The sequence below is a fragment of the Eriocheir sinensis genome, unplaced genomic scaffold (assembly GCF_024679095.1).
Source record: "Eriocheir sinensis breed Jianghai 21 unplaced genomic scaffold, ASM2467909v1 Scaffold623, whole genome shotgun sequence".
Classification (NCBI taxonomy): Eukaryota; Metazoa; Arthropoda; class Malacostraca; order Decapoda; family Varunidae; genus Eriocheir; species Eriocheir sinensis.
Window position 1 is genome coordinate 40444 of NW_026111969.1, and position 8810 is coordinate 49253.

The 8810-nt window shown below is 46.4% G+C and overlaps 1 long non-coding RNA gene and 1 pseudogene across 1 annotated transcript; both read right to left on the reverse strand.

Moving 5' to 3' along the window:
* Window positions 1–1549: 1549 nt before the first annotated feature.
* Window positions 1550–3293, reverse strand: LOC126993500 (dimethyladenosine transferase 1, mitochondrial-like; annotated as a pseudogene).
* A 2037-nt stretch (window positions 3294–5330) lies between these two features.
* On the reverse strand, window positions 5331–7761 carry LOC126993501 (uncharacterized). Its single transcript, XR_007747860.1, has 5 exons — window positions 7668–7761; window positions 7168–7244; window positions 6328–6541; window positions 5715–5791; window positions 5331–5597 (listed from the first exon to the last, which is right to left on the reverse strand). It is a non-coding gene; the product is annotated as an uncharacterized LOC126993501 (long non-coding RNA).
* Between the last annotated feature and the right edge of the window lie 1049 nt (window positions 7762–8810).

The window sequence follows — 8810 nt, forward strand, 5'->3', positions numbered from 1 at the left end:
ATATATATATATATATATATATATATATATATATATATATATCTATATATATATATATATATATATATATATGAGTGGCATTCTCCACTGGAACCCATCCATAAATATCTACTATAGTTGGTTTCACGAGAGCAGGCGGAGATTTTCCTCCAGGGGTGGACTCGCAGACTTGGCATCAGTGCTTGAGTGACGGTCTCTCCGCCACTCATTGGCTGTTGTTTACTAGATTTAAGCTGCAGCAATTTCGTTTGCCTTGACATAGTCTACTTTCTCTCGCTCTCTGCCATCTCTTAACCCTTCCACGCACCGCGATGCGATTCCAGTCAAAACGGAATCGTCTACATCAGCTTTTGACTCGAATCGCGTCAAAACCTTTAAAACATTCGCCAAAAATAAAGTATCATTCAGAATCCCGTCAAATTTTTTTTGTGTCATAGATCCAAGCTACACCTATAAAATAAACTAATTGTCAACTCTCTCATGCCGTTGGATTTAAAGTGATAATTGTCCGTGGTTTAGTTGCCTCTCAGCAGGCAGCCTGTGAGCGCGACTGTCATCCCTTTAAATTGTTTTTTTCAGAGTCGATAAACTTCGCTATTTATTTGCATTTCTTGATATTTTTTTTCTTTCATAAGGCACAATAATCTCTTCCAAAACCAACGATATATAATAATGGCAGGAAAAGAATTTTCGCTGTCAGTCTGCGAGGCCCCTTAGGGAGCCCCAGACGGATGTTGCAGTGGAAAGAGTAGCTTATTAAACTTTTGGTGGGTGAAAGGGTTAAAATCAACACTATTGGTATACAAATGTAGTTATTTTTATAATCGCTCTTCCTTATGGCTATCTATTAGTTTGTTACCCACAAATAGTAGAAACGTATTTCAGGATATATGATAGGACAGACGATGAAAGAAAAAGAAGGTTCTTGCCCTGGGCCAATGTTTACGTTATGGCTAACATTATGACTAAGTCAGGACTAAAAATATACCAAGAAATCTTACAATAAATGAGTTAAGTAACGAATGACATTGTGTAGACTGTAGCCTAGCACTTTGTAGTAGTAAAAAGAAGTCTAGCCTTAACAGTCGCTGGATATTGTCCATTAAGGCTACGTGCAGCTCCGACTTAGTTTTGTTATGAATGTCATTTCAGATTTATTTATAATACCTACTTCAAAAGGCACATACTTATCAATAAAGATATTATTGCAATAGTTTTTATTGCTGCAATCTGTTACCTTACTGCTCAAAAAGGGTTTTGGTAGGAATCCAAAGTCAATTTTATACTCGTTGGAACAAGTTAATAATTGGCCAATGAGCGCGCAGTACAGTCACCCAATCAATGATGCCAAGTCTGCGAGTCCACCCTGGAAGGCTTAGGCCCACCAGGTCTGGTGGAACGGACTTCAGTAAGCATAACTGATATAAGTGTTTAGGTATAAAATCAAATAATTGATTGTGAATAAAATACTCATGTAAATGTGTATCACTCTATAGAAGAGTATGGATGATTCAGAGGGCAATGATAGCTTTCAATAAATAACAAAGAATATAATTCTAAGGCTATACACAACTGCATAACACTTCATGTGGTGTTTAGGAAGAGCCAAGGATGAGGGACCAGACAAAGGCCGACATCCTCTGACAGCTACAAGGAAGATGGCTCAGGGAGAGGAAGAAACAGTGGCCGCAGCAGCAGCAGCAGGAGGCGGAGGAGGTATGATGTCATCCCAGTCCTCGTCGACCTCAGTGGCCGGGTCGCGGTGGTTGTACTTGGCCAGGGTTGGGTGCCTGTCCAGGATGGCATTGTAGATGTGGCAGAGGGGGCCAAACTCCGCCATGGTGAGCTGGAACGGCCGCAGCATGGGGTCCACGTCGGCCACCTTGAAGAGTTTGTCCGCCAGGCTGTCCCTCACCCTGGTGGGGAAGAGTGTGGGGACTGCAGTACTTCTGGCGGAGGGCGAAGAGGCAACGTGCCACCTTCTCCACCAGGGGGAAGGGGAGGGGCACGGGGGGAGCCGCACGAGGGGTGAAGTGCACCACCCCCACGCTGACGTCCGGCGGAGGCACAAAGGCGCAGCCAGGGATGGTGAAGCAGTGCTTGATGTGGCACCAGTTCTGGCACATGAGGGACAGGCGACACCGCTGGGCATGGCCGGGCCGGGCTGCCATGCGCTGGGCCACCTCTAGCTGATAGGTCAGCGTGAGGCGTGTGCGGCCGGCCGCCCAGGCGTTCCTGCGCAGGCTAATGTCCTCCAGCCAGCGCACAGTGAGGGGCGTGGCCACGCTGAACGGCAGGTTGCCGATGATGTGTGTGTTGGGCGGCCGGCCCTCCCAGGGGCCGTCACAGGCCGGGAAGACGCGCTCCATATTGAAGGTCCTGGCGTCTCCCAGACACACCTCCAGGGCTCCCCCGGATACCTCCTGCAGCGCCTGCAGGGCCGGCAGAAACCTGGTGTCCTTCTCCACCGCCGTGACGCGCGCCGCGCCCTGCTCCAGCACGGCCCGCGTCAGGTTGCCAGGGCCAGGGCCCACCTCCACCACGTGCGCGCCATGCAGCTGCCCCGCGGCGCGCACCAGCTTGCTGCACAGCCTGGGGTCCAGCAGGAAGTTCTGGCTCAGCCTCTTGAGGGCCCGCAGCCGGTACAGCCGCAGCAGCTCCCCCGCCGAGGGCAGCGGCGGCAGGCGGGGCATGGCAGGCCACACACTCGGGGTGGAGCTCAGCTTACTCAGTCACCGCGCCGTGTGGCCGCCGTGTTCACGCCTTGACTCACCGGCACACACTGGCCTGGGGTGCAGGCTGCAGCGTCCAGCCCACCACTCACCACCAGCTTACTCACCACGCTAGTGTTCACGCCTTGAGTCACCGGCACACACTGGCCTGGGGTGCAGGCTGCAGCGTCCAGCCCACCACTCACCACCAGCTTACTCACCACGCTAGTGTTCACGCCTTGAGTCACTGGCCTGGCGTGCAGCGGGCCGCCCACCACTCTTCTTGTTGTTCAGTGTTATAGGGACTAGTTGTTGTTGTTGTTTTGGGCCGCTTGGGGACTGGTTAAGCCACGCACTCACCACCAGCCGCCGAGGCGTGTGTTTGTTTACCTCTTGCTCTTGCTCTTGCTGTACAGGTGACCCGTTGGAGTCAGGCCTTCATATCGGCACAACTTGTAAAAATAAAAACAAAACAAGCAGTATATATCCATTAAAATCTTCCTATTCCCTATTTCTTGCACACCACATCTTTTCCAGAAAACTCTTCATGGCTTCTATAATTCTCTCATTTGCTTCATCACTCTGTCTCACCAGCAGCAGCATCCATTCCCTCTCCGTTCTTGCAATCCTCCCATTCACATCCCAGCCCATCTCACTCAGTGCCACCCTCATCATCTTCCTCCCTTCTCCCTTGTTGTTTACCTGCAACAATAAACTATCAATCAATCAATCTTCGTCCTTTCTCTCCGGTACCTCTCACACACCAGGGCCCAAGCCCTGCTGCACTACATGCTGCACAGTCTCGTCCACACCCCTGCAACACATCTGGCACACTTTGCTGCGGGACTCAGACCATCTATAGTTCCTTGCATTCACATCCACAGTACTGAACCGTAGCTTTACACACAAGAATAGGTCAGGAAATTCCGCTGAGTCTATCTTCAAAATTATTAATAGTTCCCAGTGGCGATTTTAGACTCTCAGGAGCCATAGGAGGGAGTATTTAAGTACCTCTCCCCCGCCACACACAGTCTACTCCCTCTAGTATTTACCCGGGGTTAGTTCCTCTGCCTAACACACAAGAATAGGTCAGGAAATTCCGTTGAGTCCATCTTCAAAATTATTAATAGTTCCCAGTGGCGATTTTAGACTTTCAGGAGCCATAGGAGGGAAATTTTAAGTCTACTCCCCCCGCCCCCTTGGGGGGCTCCCGTGGTCCCGTGGTAGAGTCTCTACCTTGCGCTTCGGCGGGTTGCTGGGGTGTGGGTTCGAGACCTATCAGTTACCATGGGGGTGGAAAGGTGGGCTCTTTCCGACACCCTCAGCCCCGTTGTTGGGCCTCCTCCTTGAAAGAATTGGGTATCGCTCTACCAGCCGTCTGGGGGGTTGCGCGGCATGCACCGCCTTCCTCCATTGGGGTATATCCCCAACGAAATACCAAAAAAAAAAATACACAAAATATATATATATATATATATATATATATAGATATATATATATATATATATATATATATATATATATATATATATATATATATATATATATATATACTCCCTCTTGTATTTTTCCGGGGTTAGTTCCTATGCGTGATATAGTGACAGTGTGATGCGAAATTCTGTTGGTGATGAAAGTCCTCAAGCGGAGAGTTCGATATCAAATCCGTTTCTGGTTAATCTTTGGGACTTATCTATCACACTTTTTTCCGTCTGGGGTACTGTAGTTTAGAGAGTTTTGTTTCCTGTTGTTATTTTTGTGTGTGATTTTACCCTTGACAACCTCCTGTGATGTAAGAAATAACTAAAGAATCAGACAAGCAATGGGTACTGATGCGTTGACTTGGACTAATCTATCACACGTTTCCCTTCGGGGTGCTGTAGTTTGTGTTTTTTTTCCCCTGTTTGTTTGTGTGTGTTTTTGCCCTTGACAGCTTCCCTTGATGTAAGGAAGGAACTAAAGAATCGGATAGACAGAGGGGACTAATGCGTTGACTCGGACTTAGGCTATCTACCAGTTATCCGTTTGAGGAGCAGTAGCCTACTTTTGCGATCTTTTTCCCCCCTGATGATTTTTACGTGTGTTTGTGCCTTTGACTGCTTCCTCTGATGTAAGAAAGTAACTAAAGAATCAGATAGACAAAGGGGACTAGTGCATTGGCTTGTTTTTTTTTGGTCTTTTTTTCCCTCCCCTGATTTTTACGTGTGTTTGTGCCTTTGACTGCTTCCTCTGGTGTAAGAAAGTAGTTAAGAATCAGATAGACAAAGGGGACTAGTGCATTGACTTGTATTGCTTGTAGATACAACCGGAGCTGATAGTTTAGGGCTTGGCATATGACAGAGGAGCTTGGAAACATGGCACTGAATTCTCGGCCTTTGCAACTCCTTAAAGATGCATAGAAAGTAGTCCTAGAGCAGTATCGTTGGGAGTTGAGGCTCTGATGATAAAGGGGACAGGATATCCTACCTTCCTGAAGGACTCTTCGCTAGTACTTGCCTCCATCAAAACTTTTAAGGATTGGTTCTATTTTATTTGCAGCATAATTCTGAACAGCTGGTACACACATATTGCGAGCTGAACATACATAGAATTCCGAAAGTCAAAATTCATGTCTGCTGAAATGTTAAGTTTTCTATAATATCTCTATTTACGTTTGTGCATTTTTTTTTTCTTTGCAGAAGGGTGCTCTGGCATCAAGCCCAAGAAGAAGGAGAATTGAATACTCTGCAGAGGATCAGCGTGCACGGTGCACGTGCAGGAAGTCCGTGCATGAAGGTGAGGCGGGTCAGGTCAGGAGTAGGTTAGGGCAGGGTCAGTCCTCGGTCAGGGCGGCGGTCGTGCAGGCGGTGGCGGTGGCTCAGGGTCACAGTTTCACCCCTCATTGTGAGGCTAAGGGAAGAGAGGGCGGGAATCACTCAAAAGTAGGTAACTAGTATGAACACACACACACACACACACACACACACACACACACACACACACACACACACACACACGACTACTCACCCTTGGAACACAGCAGATGCAGTCATCAGTGCCGCAATTGCCTCCCATAAAATGACGATATCCCGCTGGACATTGATCTGTGGAAAGTATTCCAGTTTGTATACATATTGTATATCATTATTAATCTGGTGATGTTCAATTAAGTACAAGGGAATGGTAGTGGTAATTCGGATTTAGTAAGGTAAGCATGAGGTAAGCAAAGTTAATTCAAAGCACAGTGAAGAAGGATTCGATCGTCTGATGAGTTGACGACCAAGGCAAACTTAGGTTGGAGAGTTTGAATTCGCCAGGGCGCCTCTTTGCAATCAGCCACCGACGAGGGCACGTCTTCAGACCTGCGCTCCTACTTTGCTATTATCTTGAGAAGCATATTGAACAGAAAAGCCAAGAGCAAACAAAAATTACCAGTCCCAGTCCCTTAACCACACGGCAGCCCTTGGAACCCACGTCGTATCCCATCAGTCATCTTGCCTGGGACTTGAACGACTCATACCGCAACCCACATCTCCCTATGCTCGGAAATTCTGCAGAGCTAATTGCATGATTAGTGCTGTACAATTCTATGTCTTAGCCTGAAGTATAGGAACTAGGGAGTTCAACAGACATAACTCACCGTGAGGATTGCGTGACAGTTCAGGTAGCTGAGTTGGGTTGACGCATATCCCATTCTTACGGGCACACAAATTGTCTGGCTCACAGGTCTTGCAACATGTGCAGGAACCACAGTCATCATCTGTTATGTATTCACTTCCACCGCTGCACGCAGTAACATCATTAACGCACTCCCCCGGGTTGGAGCCATCAAGACAGGGGCCGATTTGAGTGCACTGTTGAGGGGAGAAAGGTGGGGGGAAGGGGAGTTAAGCAAGTTGAGAACGGAAGGGAAGGTATTGAGCTAGGAATAGGCAAGGGCAATAATTGTCAGTCCATACAAAGCAACTCTTGAAAGCCATCCACAAGTTATCATACTCGTAAGTCTTTTATCCACATGTTTCTCTAAGCTCTGAGAAGCTCTGTCGCATTCACACCACCAAGACTTTATTAAATCATTCTCCTGTTTGTTTATGACCCAGTCTTTGCTGATCTCATTCTCAACCAACAAAATAGCACAAAAAAGCTATCTAATACTTCCGAGTTGGATTATTCTAGGCTTATAATTATATTTATCAATTGTTGAATATATAGGTGAGAGAAAAAACTACATTGCCTTGTATATCACCAGGTAAAGTATGCCATGAAACAACTATGGGTGTATCTTTTAGTATAAAAGTATCCTTGACATCCCGCCTTGCATTTGGAAAAAGTAATGGTTGATAACAGTAGATGTAGAAAGTGTCCCGCTTCAAATACCGTCAAAACTGAACTCTGAACTGAAGAAAGCTTAGTAATGTAATATAAGCAAAGTTAAAGTGCGTGACTCCTACGGGCGCCTGCGTGCTGGCGTTATACTTACTGATCTAAGTTCGGATTGACAGACGTCCAGAGCCAGCAGTGTCAGCAGTCCTACTATAAGCGCAGTCTTCATCGTGGCTTATGGTTGCGGAGAGAAACAGAAACAGTGGTTGACAATGTGGTATTCGTAGTGCAGCTACATAAAAAAGTTAGGACATGCAGTAATGGATACAAGGCAGATAAAAGGTTCAATGAACAGATGAAAATAATAGCTTGGCACGAAAAGTTGTATTAATTAGGTGAACAGGAGTAGCGAAACGAATTTAGTGGTCATGTGGTCAGAGCAACTGAAGGAACTTAAGCCTAGAGGGGAGGCTAGCAGTTTTTTGGAATGCCCTTTTCTTTTTTACGTTAAACCACAGCACCAGCACAGACGCTCCTGATGGGGCGTGTTGAACGGGCAAGACTGTGATAAGTCCTCAGGCTCAGCGCTTACCTTGCTGACCAGACCTTTTGCTTTCCAACATTTTTTTTTTTGTGTGTAGGTTCTTGCGGCCTCACCTGGTGTCGGTGATCTCTGCGGTGACAGGCAAACAGACAGACAGAGCTGGTGGTCGTACTGCAGTGGGCGGGCGTGGTCGTGGCGGAGTCGCAGGCCGCAGCAGCAGTGTGGCTGTCCTGGCGGAGTCGCTCTTTAAATACCTGCACGTGGGGCGGAGCGCGGCGCGGTGCGGCCACCTGCAGGCTGCCTCACAAGTGTGTGGGCTTTTTTTCTATATTTAAGTAGGTATTTATTTATGTTATCTCCATTTTATTTATATTCATTTTCATTGTTATTATTTTTAATTATTTTTATTATATGTACTTTTTTTGTGTGTTGAGTCAAAACAAATTTGGCAACTTACACTACAGCTGCGCGTGACCTCGGTGTTCATCTCCGTCACATTGGCCAATGAGCATGGCGGGTAGTAACCCATTACCCCAGAACAGGGCCATTGTGACATCCGGGTTCCAACAGTTTAGCTCCCCAGGTTTCCTCAGGTATACCCATTTATCGACCAGGACGAGAGGGCAGCCACTAAGTGAAATCAGACAAAAATTATTGTAAATTGGCGGATTAGCTTGGCCCACGTTGTCAAAGACTCGCTCATCACGAGTGCATGACGTTGTCGCTATTTGTGCGAAGGACAATGATCCGTGTCTTCCAGTCGCTCGTGCCCGCTGTCTTACTCCATGGCTACAAGACATCGAATGTTTGATGCCTTCAGGCACCGAAGTCACGATATTTGCCGTAATGATACCACTATGGCTATGAATGAGACAATTTACGTTTTCATGAACGTGAAAAGTGTTTCAGGAGATCATCTGAAGTTAACATTGCGTTGATAAAGAGAGAGTCCCTGCTCCCAAGGATTATATACTATAAGGATACTATAAGGGTGTTACAGTGGCTCAACCTATATAATAAGGATAGCTTACTAAGCATGTGCTTTACCCACAATGCACCGCGTATACAATCTGGTTCACTCTCTCCACATAAAATGTATTAGAAAACCATTACTTATTAATCTTGTCACTCATTCATAGTCAGATTTTGTGTTTTTTTGATTGCTAAGGATATGTAATTAAATTAGGCAGCTGTTGAGTTGCAAATATTATACAGTAATATAATTATTTGATTAATGTGTTGGAAAAGGTATACTG